General features: G+C 42.4%; 1 long non-coding RNA gene across 1 annotated transcript in view; it reads left to right on the forward strand.

Moving 5' to 3' along the window:
* LOC138350359 (uncharacterized) overlaps positions 1-17,810 on the forward strand; it is a 175,769-nt gene extending 157,959 nt beyond the window's left edge. Inside the window, exons 3-4 of the long non-coding RNA XR_011222057.1 lie at positions 17,352-17,488; positions 17,576-17,810. This is a non-coding gene — a long non-coding RNA (uncharacterized lncRNA). The remainder of the gene's footprint in view (positions 1-17,351; positions 17,489-17,575) is intronic.
* Positions 17,811-18,127: the final 317 nt, after the last annotated feature.

Raw genomic sequence — 18,127 nt, forward strand, 5'->3', positions numbered from 1 at the left:
TCATGTGGACTCTCGAACTCGCACCCTTTCCTGTCTTGATCTTTCTCTCTGCTCGTCGTCCCTTTACTTAGATTTCAAGTGGCAGGTTCTTGATGACCTCCATAAGTCATCATTTCCCCGTCCTCGTTTCCTTTTTCTCCTTCCACCCTCCCCTCTCCTTCCCTAGGTTGCAGTTTGCCAAGGCTGACGGGAGCCTATTCACCCTCCCTGCTACTCTCTCTGACCTCTCCTCTCTGCCGCTTCCTCGTGCTCTCCTTCTTTTTTATGACACTGTCTTCGACGCTGCCCTCCCCTCTCTTACTCGCTCTTCCTCCCGGGGCACACGGAAGTGCGTTCCCTGGTGGAATGTGGACTGTGCTCAGGCTGTCCGCTGTAAGCGGTCAGCCTTCAGTGCCATTCTTCAGCCTGGAAGAAACACCGCCGCCGGCAGTCGGCCGATTCTTTTATTTTGTTTCGGAAGGCAAGTTCGGTGGCCCATAGCGCCATCAGTACAGCTAAACGTGAGTTAGAAATCTTATGGGCAAGTTCATTCCAGATATCTTGCCGGTTCTCCACCTCTGTGGTACTCTTGTGGCAGACCCAGTGACGGTCGCGACCGAACTGGGTTCCCACTTTTCTTCTGTTAGCTCTGGTTCTCATCTTCCTCAATATTTCCTTCTTCGTAAGCCTGTTCTTGAATCGTATCCTTTAGATTTCCACACTCATCACCGTCTTCCCTATCACGATCCTTTCTCTTTCTGAACTTCAATCTGCCCTGGCCCCTCTGCGGATCTACAGCAGCGGGCTCGGATGACGTTCATTATGAGATGGTTCGCCATCTCCCCTCCGTGCACGTCTCTGTATATACTGAGTCTGTATAACCAGGTCTGGGAGTCGTCGTCCATCCCTGAGGACTGGCACGATGCCGTTGTACTCCCTATTCGGAAACCAGGGTTTCTCGGTACGTCCCCTAAGGTCTTCCGCCCTGTTGCTCTCCCGAGTTGTCTGCAAGCTCTTTGAGCATATGGTAAATGTCCGTCTGATGTGGTTCTTGGAACACCATCACCACCACTATCCTTCTCAATTTGGTTTTCGCAAGTGCCGCAGCACGACTGATGTCCTGGTGAACTTGGAGGTCTATATTCGTACTGCTTTTGCTGCGAAGACCTCCGTTGTTGCTGCTGTCCTTTTTGACCTGGAAAAGGCTTATGAAACGACTTGGAGATACCATATTCTGTCCCAACTTCACTCTTTTGGCCTTCGTGGAAATCTCCCTCTCTTCCTTCAAAGCTTTCTCTCTCGTCGTACCTTTCGAGTCAGACTTGGTACCATTTTCTCTGCCTCTTTTCGGCAGTATGAAGCTGTAACCCAAGGTAGTTTTCTGAGTACTACTCTTTTTCTGTTTGCCCTCAATGGTCTTCTTTCCTCCCTTCCTTCTGGCACCTTCTCCGCTCTTTATGTTGACGATCTTACTCGTTGCTGTCGGGATGATGATTCACCTCTCCTTCAACGGCGGCTTCACCTTGCGATTGATGCCGTGTCATCTTGGGCCACCAATCATGGCTTCAAGTTCTCTTCTACTAAGACTTGTGCCATGACTTATACTCGGAAGCGGGTCGTTCTTCGTCCCCCTCTGTCACTTTATGGTCGTCTCCTTGAATAAAAGATTTCCGCGAAGTTTTTGGGGTTATTGTTTGACAATCGTTTGTCTTGGTCGCCCCATATCTCTCACCTCCGTGTTGAATGCTCGAAGGCCCTTAACCTACTTAGGGTTTTGTCCCATAATTCTTGGGGAGCGGATAGGCGCACGCTCCTCTATTTGCATTCCTCCCTCGTCTTGTCTAAACTCGATTATGGTTGCCCTGTATACTCTTCTGCTTCTCCTTCTACTCTTCGCCGTCTTGATCCTTTGCACCATACTGGGTTGCGCCTCAGCTCTGGTGCTTTTCGTTGAACTCCTACCCTCAGCTTGTTCACTGACACTGGCTTCCTGTCTCTCCAGGACCACTGGATCGCTACAATCTTCGTTACCTTTCGCACTCTCACCTCTATCGTGCTTTGATTTTTACCCCTCCTGTAGTTCCGGTTCTTCTTCACAGTAGATTATTTGGAGACAGATAGAGCCACCTATGTATGTAGATCAGATAAGAAAATCAGAAGCGGGGAGCCACATAGTGCCACTCCATATTAGGTCACCCAAGGTGTGAGTGGTAGCAGTCGAAAAAACAGTGAAGATAGGTATCTATTATGTGCCACTATGATCATGTTCATTTACAGTAAAGTAGCTGCCTATGAGGGGTAATCAGATAAGAAAATCAGAGGCGGGGTGCCACTTAGAGCCACCCCATATTAGGTCGCCCAAGGTGTGGGGCAGCAACAATCGTAAAATAGTGAAGATAGGTATCTATTATGTGTCGCTATGTTCATGCTCATGTTCATTTATACAGAAAAGTATGACAGTATATTTGTATAATAAACACTCAGGTGAGCGGTAGTTACCCCCCCCCCCCCCACCTCCCCCTATGGGACAGGTGTAAAAACAGGATCCTCGCAGTAGGGGCGGTCCCCCCTCACCAGCCCTCCTCATACTTGATGACCTTGAGTGTACCGTAAGAGGGACCCGCCTCCCTTAGTTGTTTTTAAGTTGGATATATTTTAAGCCTCTATACTTAAAGAAGGAGAAAAAGAAATAATCCTGATGATTTATAGATTATATTATCAAAGTACATAGGGTTAAACATAGTCGTATTGTAGGTCATCTCCCCCCACATAATATTTATTAACAAGACCTCTCCTTCTCGCCCACAAGTCCGTTGTGGGGTCTTCCTCCCCCTCCTCCTCCTCCTCCTGGGACGAAGATGATGACTCATCATCTCCCAGAGAGTGAATGGGATGTAGTGCGCCTCCCTCAGGTGACTGACTGCTGACGTCATAGGGTTCACTCTCGCTGGTGGGGTGTTGTCCTTCCTCTCCTTGTGGTTCAATGACGTCACCACCTTCACTCTCGGTGGACATTCCTTGGGCTGAGGTGTTGGGGTGGGGCTCGGATGGTATGTCTGGGTGACCATACGCTAGGCTAGTGTATTTATTTAGGTAAAAGCGCTTATCATCAAATGCACTTAAACCCCTCTTAGTATTGAATGTGGTTGCCATCTGCCCCCCTATGTTTCTTATTTGTGAGTAATTAAAAGTATTTACTACACCATTACTGTGAAGGGTCTCTTTAAAGTGGTTATGTGTTAAAGATCTTTGCACAGCTCGGGGAATACCCTTAGCGGTGATGGAATTTTTATTGTCAAGCAAAAGCACACTATACATTTTGGGCTTGAGTGCCACAACTTCAAGGATGTGTTTATCTGACACCTCTGACTTTAACAGCCCTAAAACACCCTTTTTAGAAGGATCATACAAGGGGTGAGTTTCAGGAAAATTACTCGTATCCATCCACAAACTAAGGGGTTCTTTCCCCATCTCATTAAAGACATCTTCAGCTAGTAAGGTGAAAATGAAACTGTCTGTATCACTATACACCAGTTGTACCCTATCTGAATAGTGGTTCTTAAGTACCCTGTACCAAAAATGGTACAAGCTGTATTTTGCTAGCTCAAGAATCTGGAACCCAATGTAATTAGGATGAGTAATTTTAATGAATGGTCTGGAACTGACAGACAATAATTTATTGTCGCCTAAATGCACCATTCGTTTAAAGCGGGGATTCTTCACCTCTCGTAAAAAGGCCCTAGCTGAAGTCACTAGTTTGGTGTCAATGGCATAACGAGCTGGATTCAGTAGCGTTTTACCAAAAACACTGTTCGTCAGTAATTTGAAGAGTGTTTTCCTATCATTACTGCTGGAGGCATTTCTATTGTTAACGTTGGTGTTAACAAATTCTGCCATAAAATCTGACTGGCGGAACTCGTAAATTGCATGTATTGTTTCCACTTCAAGTCCTATCTCAATAAATAGTTGTAAAAGGTGAAGAGATATGAAATAATGTTTTTTGGGGAGATGATCTCCAACCAGTTTGATGTTTTTTGGGGGGAGGTGTGTTATGTTATTTGTTTCCAGAAGTCCCCTACTAAATGGTGAGATATCCTCCATACTTATTCCCCTATGGTGTAAACAAAGGGGCAGATCGTCTGTTAGTCTAGCTATTTCGGGTCTTAAAAGTTTGGTGTCAATTAAGAGCCAGTACCCTTTGTTAGAAGAGAAAGGCTGTTCTGTCATTATCTTCCCCCCGCTAATGAAGGAGTTCATCTCATCAGATGATAGTCTCCTTAGTCCCCCATGGGGCAATTTCCTAGTCATACAACTCCCATAGAGGCTGTTAAAGTCGAGATAAAGTAAGAATGAAGACCTATCCTCCTGGGGGTTAAAAGATGGGTTGACATAGCGGTTGTTAGCTCTGACATAACTCCTAACTGCAGTTGTAAAACCCCCTCGTATGTTTTGTGATAAGAGATTGTGCAACGTCACATCTGCACTTAACTCCAACGATATTCTACTACTTTTCAGGAAGCAGTCGTAGGAGTACCCTGGGAGGCTGCAATAGTGTGTCAATTCTAAAGAATATATATCATTTAGAATTGCCCTGTGGTGTGTAAAAATGTCAGCCAGTAATCCTACATCACACCTCAAATAAATGAGGAGGTAGTCTTTTAATGTCCTACACCCTGTAGCCTCCCATACTAATTTAGAATGTCTATATTCGTCCAAAGTTATACCTGATTTGTTTAGGGAGCTGTAGAACATTTCAATAGGAGGGAGTGATGTGTCATTAAAGCAGCTGATTTTTGTGGTATATTCATAAGGGAAAAACTGCTTACCCTTTAAGAGTAGGTGGTGACTCTTTTTGGGCAAACCCTCTATCATTGAGTGAGTGAATGTTAAGGGGCTGGCTGAATCAATGTGGGTCTTTGCTAGGGATGAAAGACTACCTGTAATAAAAGCCAGTGAATCAAGAAATTTAAGCTTCCCTATTTCCACCTTAAGATATTTCGTCCCCTGTCTCATGAGGATATTGCTCTTAATATTTGAATCCATGGTAAACTCCCTCAAAATTAAGCCCATATCATAAGACATATTATGGGCAATTAGAACTAAACTCTCCAGAGCATTCTTGTGGCGGAGGTTGCAGTAATTACATAGAGCTCCAATATAATTGAGCTTTTCCCTAAGGTGATCATGATGTTGAACCTTGAAATTGGAGGGGGTAAATACCTGCTCACAAAACTGGCAGTGAGTCTGTCTCCTAAAATGGATCATATCCTCAAGAGACATGTCTATTTCATAATGGTGGAGGGTAGATCTGATAATTTCCCATTTGGTGGCAACTCGCTGCATGAAATGAGTAACACTGTCCCCCCCAAAATAAGTAAATTTATCAACGACAGTGTGGTTCCTATCAACAATTATATAGCTGTATGCTATAGGTCTATGTATGGCTGTAACAGAACCTAGACAATCCTCAGTGCTTAGGACACACTCGAAATCAAAATAGCCCACATGGGAAGGGGCATAACCTTTCCCCGTATTTTTAAAATGGAGTGTGTCCCCAGGCTGAGGGTAAATAATTTTCTGAGTGATGTCGCAGGAAGATGAGTGATTTGTTAGCTCAGACGAATTTTGATATTCTGAGAGACAGTTTCTACAGAAGACTGTCTTTCGTTTGTGGCTGCGAGTAAAGTTCCGAAGGAACTTATCGAACTCTTTTATCAAGGTCACATGAGATTCCCCCAATAACAATAAAGGAACTATGATCGAGTACTGTCTGCTACCACGACGACAAAGAGAGACGTGATAGACGCCATCTGTATGTTTGTGTATTGAATACAAAAAAATGGATAGTTTATTTCTATTCTCCAATTTAGAGATATCCTCCCAAGACAGAGGGAAGGATAAATTGTCGTATTTGACCATTTTCCTAACCCTAGAGTGAGACTCTACAAGTCTCCCTATACGTCTCCACTTCCACCCTTGTTGTGACGCCAGAAAAGCAGCAATGCACTGAATAATACATGTTTTATTGTTACCAGCCGGGTTTGGGTTGAAGACCTCATGCCGTCCCCTTAGAAATGGGGGATAAGGGACATAATCCCCCAAAACTGACCTTACACTTGCATTACAGATGACGATTTTGAGGAAATCGACATTATATAATATGAAACCACTCCCCTCTGTTTCTGAAAGGAGATCTTCCAGTCGTGTAATCATATAAGCCACCCAGCTATCAATAAGATTACCCACATCCTCAAGAGTTACCAGTCTAGCGGGTGTTGTTATGAAGTGTTCTCTAAAGTCATCATCTTCCGTGAGTCGTTGTTTCAAAAGTGTTACCTTTACCTCGAGGAGGATTTTTAATGATGAAGTAAAATTGCCATGTCCCCCAAGAGAATTCATGTAATTCTCTATTTCAGATATGTAATAGTCCCTAAAGTTGCTTAGGAGTCCTATAGGGTCTGTGGCGAAGGCTGAGGGGATGGAATATTCCAGCCTAGTAAAGAGATTCCCCAGAGCCCCCACCCTATTAATTAAGTGTGGAGTGTCTATAGCATCCTCCTCATCTGGGGAATTTTCATCACTATTTAGGGCATTAAGTCTATTGATGACAGGGGGTCTAAGACCACTAGGGCCCGGCTGAGAGATGTCACCCCTATCACCATCATCACCATCATCATCATCACTCATCGCTTCCTCTCCCCCCTCCCCTCCACCTAAGGGGTTATTGTCACGCTGTGCTTTGTCATGTTCCTCCCCTACCTGCCTCTGAATCGCTCCTGGAATGGAATAATAATAAATAATAATAATAATAATAATAATAATAATAATAATAATAATAAAAAGGCAACACCCTCTCACTAATCCCCATGACATAAGTTCTCAAAAAAGATTCTTAAGAGAAATAAAGGTGGAGGGTTTATTCACTCACCACGGGGGCATGTTTGTAGATGTTCAGAGGTCAAGTCCTCACACACAGAGGTCCCACAATTATCACAAGGGGAAGTGTGGTGAGGTCTCAAGGATGTATTTCCACACAAAAAGCACAAGAAGCCATCCTCTCTGGAAGGGAGGGTGGGCTGGCGACGTTTACCTAATGAAGGAAATAGTGTATAATTTATATACACTCTCTCTCCCACACTCATGGAGAAGGGGAAAACCCTTCTTAATATTTTTTTTATTTGAAATAAGTGAATAAATAAATATATAAAATACGGTCATACCTCCAGCACAGGTTCTCCTGTGTTCACCACTAGACTGTACACATACAGTTTCTCCGCAGAAGAAACATGTGTAACACCTATGAACGAAGAGATGTGATGACCCCCATCCACAAATTCTACAAATATCACCAACTCGAGACATAACGATCACGCTTACCTAAAATAAATAAATAAATAAATAAATATATATATATATATATATATATATATATATATATATATATATATATATATATATATATATATATATATATATATATATATATATATAATATATCCCCCCAGCACTCAAATCACTCCACTTCTCATTCCTGCCCCTACTTATCTATATAAATATATATATATATATATATATATATATATATATATATATATATATATATATATATATATATATATATAATATATTTATATATATATATATATATATGTCGTACCTAATAGCCAGAACGCACTTCTCCGCCTACTATTCAAGGCCCGATTTGCCTAATAACCCAAGTTTTCATGAATTAATGTTTTTTCGTCTACCTAACCTACCTAACCTAACCTAACCTAGCTTTTTTTGGCTACCTAACCTAACCTTACCGATAAATATAGGTTAGGTTAGGTTAGGTAGGGTTGGTTAGGTTCGGTCATATATCTACGTTAATTTTAACTCCAATAAAAAAAATTGACCTCATACATAGAGAAAAGGGTTGCTTTATCATTTCATAAGAAAAAAAATATAGTAAATATATTAATTCAGGAAAACTTGGCTTATTAGGCAAATCGGGCCTTGAATAGTAGGCTGAGAAGTGAGTTCTGGCTACTAGGTACGACATATATATATATATATATATATATATATATATATATATATATAACCCTTATATGAAATAGATACTAATTTACTTACATCTCGGACTAGACGGGGAGGAGAGTGGATGGTTTGGTCACAATTCAATAATACATGATGTGGGGGAGGTGTAGCGTCCTTTTATTGACTCGGAAACGTGGGGGGCAACGTTGCCACATACAACACCTCTCAGTCCTTTTGTAAGAGAAGGGTTAGGCCTGCTGTAGAAAACTTTTTTTTTTTCTCTCTCTCTCTCTCGTCTGGAGGTCATCACTAGGGGACTTCTACTTCAAAAAAACATCAGGAGGACTGGCTATGTCCTGAGGGGGACACATCCCTTGATGGGTGAATACACTCACACTCACACACACACACACTCTCACACACACACTCTCACACACACACACACACACACACACACACACACACTCAATATATATATATATATATATATATATATATATATATATATATATATATATATATATATATATAATATGAATATATAAGCGACCACTCCATAGGTAATTGAACCATTTATGGGGAAAATATGGAGGAGTGTGCGTCTGTCACAGACGAGCAACTTAATATTTTCCACCACCCAGCAAGAATATTTGTAGCTGGATTCAGTAATTCTGGGAAAACGACCCTAGTGGGGAATTTATGTGTTAAATACCACGGAAAATTCTCAAAAATTTTAGTGTCATCTGCAAATAATACAGAACAACCTCTTTCAAACATTCCATCTCTGCGAAACAAGGTTACTGTCTCCCAGGATCTGATTAACCCACTAGAGTATAAAGATCCTTTTTCAAATGAGTCAGTTTTGTATATAATTGATGACTTATACCTGGAAGCCATACAGAGTCCAATTATAGCCAATATCTTCACAAGAGGGAGACACGGTAATATTTCCGTAATTCTAATTAGTCAAAATTTGTTTCCCCAGGGGAAATACGCCAGGACAATAACTCTGAATTGTAGTCATTATATATTAATGAAGCAGAGAGACATAAGCCAACTTGAAATTTTAAGTGGACAGTTATATGGGCGAAAAACAACTAGTAGTTTCGTTGAAATATACCGTCGGGCAATATCCCAGAACAAGTATGGTTACTTATTGGTCGATCTGACGGTTCCTGAGGCATTACAACTACGAACGAGCATCACCAACGAAGACCACTGTGAAATTGTGTATCAAATGTAATCATCAACGACAACAAAAAAAATGTCTCTAACGACACAGAAACGAACAATTCTCACCAGTATCTATAATGACATTTCTAGCCCAGGTGGTTTCACAGGGTCAATTCAAAAATTGTATAAGGCTGCTAGACTTAAAGACCCCAACATTAGTGTTGCAGATGTGAAGGAATTTCTCCATGGGGAGCGATCTTACACATTACATAGAGGAAATTTAGTTAGGTTCCCCCGACGGAAAATATTAGCCCCTAAACCTCGTACCATAATTGCCTGTGACCTAGGGGACTTTTGTAGTTTACAAAAATACAATAATGGTGTTAAATATATTTTAATTTGTGTCGATGTTTATTCCCGCCTAATGCAGACTCAAACTTTAAAAACAAAAAATTCGAGTGAAGTGTTAGTCGCTCTGAAGAAGATATTAGAGGAAACGCCTCAGTTTCTCGGTGTAAGGCGGATATTCACTGACCGAGGTAGAGAATTTTACAACAAGTCAGTTCAAAATTATTTTAATAAGAAAAATATTAAATTATATAGTGTATTTTCGGAAATGAAATCTAGCATAGTGGAGCGAGCCATCAGAACTTTAAAACATAAACTGTATCATTATATGACTCAAGCTAATTCATTAAAATACACCCACATCCTCCCTAAAGTTGTGGACGTGTACAACCACACTTTCCACAGGATGCTAAAAAATACTCCTCATGCCATTCATAAGTTGCAAAATATTGAAGATATACGAAGACAGTTTAAGGTCATGTATTTAAACAATGACTCCTCCATAACTGCCATCAGTCCACGGCTGCACCTTGGACAGCATGTGCGATTGGCAAAGCGCAGGAATATATTTCACAAAGGCTTTTGGCACCAAAATACAGAAGAAATATTTGTAGTGTCACATATTGACAGAACACATCCAATCCCGACATATAAAATCAAAGATTTAAACAACGAGACGATCAGTGGCATGTTTTATGAGCAGGAATTGATTGCAACATCCCTTCCAGACTATTTTCCTGTAACGGTATTACAGTCTAGGAAAACATCGAAAGGACACAGAGAATATTTCGTCAAGTGGAGAGGGTACCCAGATTCTGCCAATAGCTGGATTAAAGCTCAAGACATCGTCAAATTTAACAAAAAATGACAGTTCAAGAGGACTCTCTCGTAGAGAAACATCATCAGTTGTTATTTTTATTAAACAATTTATCACCCAAGAAGCGGAATAAACTAATCAAGGCTTTAAAACGGCAGGAAATTGAATCAATTTGTGAAATTTTTGCCAATTTTCTGAAACGAAACATCCCAGTTCAACCTCAGATAATTAATGGCTTACAGAGATATCAGAACGACATACGATCTGTAGCGCGTAAGAAAACTCCTTTATACAAAAAGAAGCTCATACTGACCTCCAGACGTGGTGGGGCGATATTAGCAGCTCTGCTACCTTTGGCTGTATCGTTAATTTCCTCCCTAATAAGGTAATTGCGTAAATAAGTAACGAGAGAATAAAATGGTGAAAGAATATTGCCTGGTACCACGATTCATAGCTGAAAAATATTTATTTAATAAAAACAAGAACTCACCATCACCTCCTAATGCTGTGGGTCTGCCCTCCCCCGGTGGTGATGGTAGTGAAAGTATGTCCTTCTCTTTAAAAAACGAATCCACCCCAAGTAATAATATTGGGGGAGCCCGTAACCTACCCACCTGCGACTCTGGTAGGGGTGATGGGGGGGTGGGGGAAGAGGACACTCCTTCCTCCCACCTGACAACAACGGGCTGTGGGCGGTGTTGCCGTAGTAGCACCTCCAGACGGGCGGGGCTGGTCACACACCCTTTAAATGACATTGGGGCCCCCGGCGACCGTCGCCCGCCGCCACCCTTAAAAAGAAAAAAAAAAACGCGGGCTGCCCGGCGCGACCATCGCCTTTTAAAAAAAAAAATAAATAAAAAAAGGGGACATTCCACCCTCCCGCCCGAAGTGCAAGTAATTGTTGCTGGCCACACTCCACATAAAGCCACCATCACACCCCAAAATCCAAGTCTGGACAACTTAATAAATGTGAATTTTAAAATTGAGGAAATTCCTCATGTCAAAGCATTATTGAACATGTTTGGACAAAACAGCCAACAGGTGATGTGGGATAGTCGCGGAAATTTATTAAAGCCTGTACAAAATTTAAATATTTTAGATATAATTAAAACTCTAGCCTTCACAAAGGGGCAATTTAGGGCAAGTGACAAGGAAGATGTAAGGGTTTTACTGAGGGTGGCTGGCATAGACCCAACCCTCATACGTAATTATCGCGCTAGATCTCAGTTAAAAGGGGGGAGGGGTATCCATAGGAGACCCCATTGGGAGCCGTATTGAAGACCTATATGAAGACCATCTTAAAGACCACCATATTCAGTTGCATATCCACCATGGAGCAAGCTTCTAGACCCACTCCTCCCCCAGCTACACCCCCAGAAGACAAATCTCCCTTATTAAAGAAGTTGGTTGCTACTCAGCGGTACTACAAGTATGTCGAACACAAATGTAGATTGATATATGCATTGTGGGATTGTTATGACCGTCTTGTGTTGAGTGCCCCTCCAGAACGGTTTTTTAAGTCATTTGGAGAGACGGTGAAACGTTATGAAGAATATTCATCCCAGGAAATCCAGACGGAGATATGGCAAATGGAAAAATTAACCTTCCAACATCGAGACCAGATTACAGCCTTCGAGACTGGACGGAGTGTGTATGGACTTTTAAGGTAGGGAAGGCAGCCTCTACACCACACCCCATACATCCCTCCCCCCTCCAGGTGGGGGACACAGGTGTATTTAAAGGCCTCCACCGTCACCCTCGGTCACCATAGTTGACGACGACTCTACCCCGTTCCTCTCAACCGCCCCTCCGCCATGGCTTTATCGTCCATTAAGTCAATAGACAGCGACATCACCGACACCCACGCCTTTGGGGTCGGTGATGTCATAGTGTATGACTTACCCGCTGCTGTTGTGCGTCCCTATGGACTGGCAAGTGTAATTTGGAAATGTTACAACTATGCCCGTGTGGAACGTGAAGGACTGACTCGTGTCAACAGGGCCACAATACGTTACCGGTCTACCCCGGGTGACATCGAGGTGAAGATAGCTCCCCTACCCTCCGACGGTCAAGACATTGTCGAAGAGCCAGTCTTGTTCTTCCGCCCCACCATCGTGGCGCTAATTTCCGCTTTCGGTGCAGGAGCACCCTTCGAGTCCAACCCTATAGCTCAGGAGCAAGTGCAGTCTTCCTCCGACATCCACTACATCACCAATGTCACCCTGGATACTGCCAAGAATAGGCTGTTTTGGCTGAAAACAGCCCTAACAAAGGTTGGCAATCTCATGGTAAGAACTCCAACCATGTTTCGGCTGGTGGTGCCCCATGGGCTGGGGGCCTCCCGTGATGGCATGGACAACTGGCACAAGGACGTCGGGCCCATGCTCATTTCGCTCAACGCTGAGCTGGCCAAGCATAACAAGGAGTTGGTAATCCTCAAACGTCCCTCTACCGTCACCCCATCGATGGTACCCCTCCCGAATGATGATCCCAGGGGAGAGGGTGATAGTAAAACTATCACCCTAGATGCAGTGGTGGGGGAGGGTGCCACCACCCCAGGAAGCTCTTCTCGTTCTACACCACCAGCACCACCAGCCACCCCCAGGAAGAAGAGACACCTACAAGAGTACTCATCCACCTCCAGCGCTGCTCCACCCCCACCCACAACATCTGGCACGGCCAAACGACGGATCGAAACCACTATTGACTTCGACCCCCTCTCAAATCATCGTATTGACACCATCCTCGATGGAGAGTCACAGGAAATATTCCTGTTATCCTCATCGCCGAAAAAACAACGAAAGCTGTAACCATCAACGCTCAAAGAAGACGTGCCAGCACCACCACAGTCAGTAACAGCAGCAGCAGCAGCAGCAGCAGCAACAGCAGTACCTCCATCTACAACAGCTTCGGTGGTGGTAGCAGTAGCAGGTCCACCGACGATGGTGACAGTGTTGTCAGCGGTAGTGGTAGCGGCAACGGTACCACCAACTACAGCAGTTCCGGCGGTGACAGCGGCAGCAACAGTACCATCATCGCCGGCAGCGGTAACGGTAGCGCCAGCAGTACCACCAACTACAACGGTTCCAGCGGTGGTAGCAGCAGCAGCAGCAGCAGCAGTGCCGTCAGCGGTGGCAGCGGTGTCAGTGGTACCAACAGCTCCCCCAGCAGCAGCGGCAGCAGCGGACGACAGCAGTACCAACAGCTGCTGCTCTTTATATGTAATTTGTTATGGGGGAACAAAATGTAGTCCCCCCTGTTGTAGTTCTTTTAAAAGTAATATTTCCTTAGTAGATTAATAAAATAAAATATAAGTAATGATGTTTTATTCCCACCCCAGTCAGTACATAACTTAACAATGGACGAGGAACACTACATATACCTCACTAGCCTCGACCAAGAAGATATATACAACAACACAAGTTCAGCATTTACAAACACCATCCCCACTCTACATTTAAACCCTTCCATTAAACATGAAGTGGCCTTAGTCAACATACTCCTACCCAGACGAATTAACGCTATCATCAAGGATGAGGGGGAGTCTGGTATAGACGTCTATGCTACTTTTAAGCGAGGAACTCTTTCTAAAAGCCCAGAACATCTCATCTACACCTACACCCCCAAAACCAACATATTATCCAGAAACATCACATTCATCACGAGTGAGCTTAGCCGACAAATAATCACCGACATGAAGCTTAGCTTCCGAGGTGATTTCAAAATATACTTCTCAGGAAGAGAACCAATCCTCTCCTATGATCAATCCTTAGAGCGCGTGTTACTATCCTCTACACTTAACAATGAAGGCACTGGTTCCTTATATTCTCTTAGTCTTCAATTTAAACACAGAATAGCTAATGTACTTGGTTTTGACAGCAGTCGCAAATACACCATTTATCAGGCAAAATCAGATGACATTACAGCAGCCTCAAAGATCGTGGCCTCATTCCCCCCAGACAATGACGGAGGTTGTGACTATTTACTCATTTATAGTGACGTCATCGAGCCGGATCGTTACGGGGGACAAATTGTAAATATCTTAGATGCAATCAATTATCATGACTCTTATTCTAGAGGGGCTCATCCCCTAGTGTACAAGACATTAAATACTAACACGTTGGAGAAGGTGAGCATTAAGATAACAGATCAGTTTGGGCGAAAGGTTAGTTTTGAAGATGGGAGGTCGGTTACGGTAGTCTTACACCTCCGCCCTAAGGTATAACAATATAATCTATATAAATATAAATATATATATATATATATATATATATATATATATATATATATATATATATATATATATATATATATATATATATATATATATATATAAGTGTTTACCCACATCATCGGTTATTATAAGAAGCGGAGTCGGGATGCGAGTACCTTTCCACACACCCTCCCAGAAGGAGTATGGGGAGATCTTCTCCCCCCTCTCTGGGAGATACGGGGTGAGGGGGGGAGCGATGAATGACATACGCACATTCCAAGCGCCTTATCTCAGATCTGGTGGTGGTTTTTTTGGGACCTTAGCCGGCTTGGCTCGACGAGCCATACCATTTTTCATGAAAACTGTAACGCCGACTGCTATCGATTTTGGGAAAAATGTTCTTGGTGATTTAACCAGTGGTAGACGGGATGTAAAGAGCGCTCTGAGAACTCACGGTATTGATGCTCTTAAGACTGTGGGGAAGAAATTGGTAGCAGGCGGGAAAATTAAAAGACTCTCTAGGAGAAGAAAAAATAAAAATAATAAATGTAAACGAGCCCTTGGGTATAAAAATGATGTATTTTCACTACAGTAAGCAGTCATACTTCACCTTTCGGAGGAGATCATGGCGGAGGCTAGTGGAGCTGGGTTGAAAATCCCTGTAGAATATTATACTTCCAGTATTATTGACCAATTTCCTAGAAGTAACAGAATACGTAATGTGGAGAGTTCAATTGCCTCCACACAGCAAATAGACATTCTACCTGTTAACCTCCCTATTAATCAACGTTTGCGGGATAATTACTTAGAATTCCGCATCCCCGGAACCCAGGGTGCCTTCTTAGATCTAGCTAATATTGTTATAGATTTTAAGGTATCTTTAACGAAAGATGACGATACCACAAAATTGGAAGAGGATGACCATGTGGAATTTGTTAATGGGTTGTCAAATACCATGTTTAAAGGTGTTCAGGTGTTTTTAGGAGAGCAGGTAGTTGAAACAAATTCTAATTTTAATTATTGGTCGTTTATTAAATTAATTACCTCCATGCCTCCATCAAAAATGTCTTCCTTGGGGAGGATTGGAGCCTTTCGTAGGGACTGGAGTGATGATGGTGTAATCCCTAACGAATTTACTAATACATTTTTTACTGGGGCAACCGCCAAGGATAAAAAATTTATGACCGATTTAAAAGGTAAAGGATTGTCAATGTGTTTTCCCCTACTATTGGACGTAACAACCCTAGACCAATACATATTAGATAATATAGATGTGCGCCTAAGATTGGAGCTCTCCCCACATGCTTGGGTGCTAAATACAAGTGTGGACGATGGCTCTAAGTATCGGCTGCATATGGATTATGCTAAGTTGTGGGTAACACGAGTGTTCCCCTACCCAAGTGCTTACCTAGCCTTAAACAGCTCACTGTTAGCATCCCCCGACCCCATAAGCTATACTTTCAATAAAACCATTTCTAAAACATATGTCCTAGCAGGGAATCAAACTAGTCTCTTAATTGATCAGCCTTGGGCGCAAGTAATTCCTCACAGGATATTCATGGTAATTGTGCCAATGAATTATTTCGCTGGCCTTCACCAAGGTAATGGATTATATTTTGAAAATGCAAAACTGAAAAATATCGCCATGTATTTGAACAATAATGCAATTTACCGAATTGGTGGTGATTTCGACAATCATTATGCCCGCCTTTATTACGAAACTTTGAAGACATTAGGCTTAGAGCGTGATTCACTTCTAGCCTATGACACTTTTAATAAGGGAAGATCGATATTCGCCTTTGACTTAACCACCATTCAAACAAAGGATTCCCTCCCTGTGGAGAAATCTGGCAACTTGCGTATGGAGCTTGAGTTTGGCGGTGGTGTTACATATAACAGGCTGGTTTTACTGTTTGGGGAAACGACCGGGGTACTATCCATCGACGGACAGAGAACTGTTCTGTGTGACGTGCGAGCTTAAAAACATAATGAATTGTAATGATATAAATATTAATTTAAAAAATAATCTAGGGGATCGAGCACTCTACCTAGGTTGTTATAATGCTGATGAAATAGAACATTTAAATATCTCATCAAGAAAACCTATTGTTCTCATAACTAATATTTTACCATCACATAGCAGATTAACTATGGGACATTGGGTAGCTATTTATGTTGATAAAGTTAAACATCGAATGTTTTTTTTCGATAGTTATGCAATGTCGGCGGTTACTTATGGACATTATTTTCAAGGATTTATTAAAACTAACACAATAACAAAGGTGTTTGGAATGTGCTACAGACTCCAGAGTGATTTTACCCTTGCTTGTGGACTGTATTGCGTAATGTTCGTCCATAGGGTGAGTCACCTGGGGTTGCCTTCAACAGTACATTACTTACATAATGTATTTTCAAGCGTTAGTTTAAAATTAAATGATAAACGAGCCCTCGCTTATGCGAGACGATATTTTCCTATGAAACATCACTGTGTTAGGACATTTTGTAGAGGAGTAAGGGTTGGTTCTTATAGGTGGTGTAGAGAATATTTTTGTTAGCTAGGCAACCCACCTAACAGGGGGATTACCCCACATATAAAACACCTCTCACCCCACAACCTCCCTAGAAGACCCCCATCCCCCTTATCCTACAAATGGAAGGCGTCTCCCCAGAAACACACGCAGGGAAGATTGAAGTCCTTGAAGGGCCTGGTTAGTATTACCCTCACTTTCTGGTAAAGATTTATTTTTTTTCCCACAATAGAAAGTTTGCTCAACCTCTATTTTACCTCTTCTTTTTTTTCAGTGCAATTCTTAGGACCTGTCCACATTTGTAGAGTAGTAATTCTACGAGGAAGGTCTGCCCCAAACAAGATGCTGTTACGTACCCTAATTGATGATGCCTGCTGTAGAGGACACAAGGTCGCTCCTGCAGGGGGAGAGGTATGTACTAACTGTTCTTAGAGGAAATAGAATATTTTTCAAATAAAAGATATAGTCCTATAAATTATTTTCCCCATCTCTTTCCAGAACACTTCAGATGAGAGTCAGAAGGAAAGTCGTCCAAAAGGCAACCAGCCAACTCACCCCACTCCCCCAAGAGAGGGGGGAGGGGGTCAAGACCTCCCCCCACTCACCACGGATGGGGAGACGTCAGAATTCTACTCAGATGAGGAAGGGGAGGTGGAGGGGGGAGAGGGATAGGGGCCATAATTAACTTCTTATACATCATTTGTGATTTTTACCTAATAAAACATTAATAAATTCTTTGATTTTTTTTAACCCCTGGAGGAGATTTATAATTTAATACCCCTATATAAGACCCACTCAACCTCCGCTGGGTGTGGAACTCTGTTACGGTAAAGTCAAGGCCATTAGGTGCGAGGAAGGGTACGGGCGACCACCCTCACCGGGAGGAACCTGTTTTACACCTGCCCCATAGAGGAATGTGGGGGCGTAACTGGCACTCACCCACGAGTGTTTATTATACAAATAAATTCATTTTTACTTAAATATATTGTCATACTTTACTGTATAAATGAACATGATCATAGTGGCACATAATAGATACCTATCTTCACT

This window comes from Procambarus clarkii, chromosome 45, assembly GCF_040958095.1.
Source record: "Procambarus clarkii isolate CNS0578487 chromosome 45, FALCON_Pclarkii_2.0, whole genome shotgun sequence".
NCBI lineage: Eukaryota > Metazoa > Arthropoda > Malacostraca > Decapoda > Cambaridae > Procambarus > Procambarus clarkii.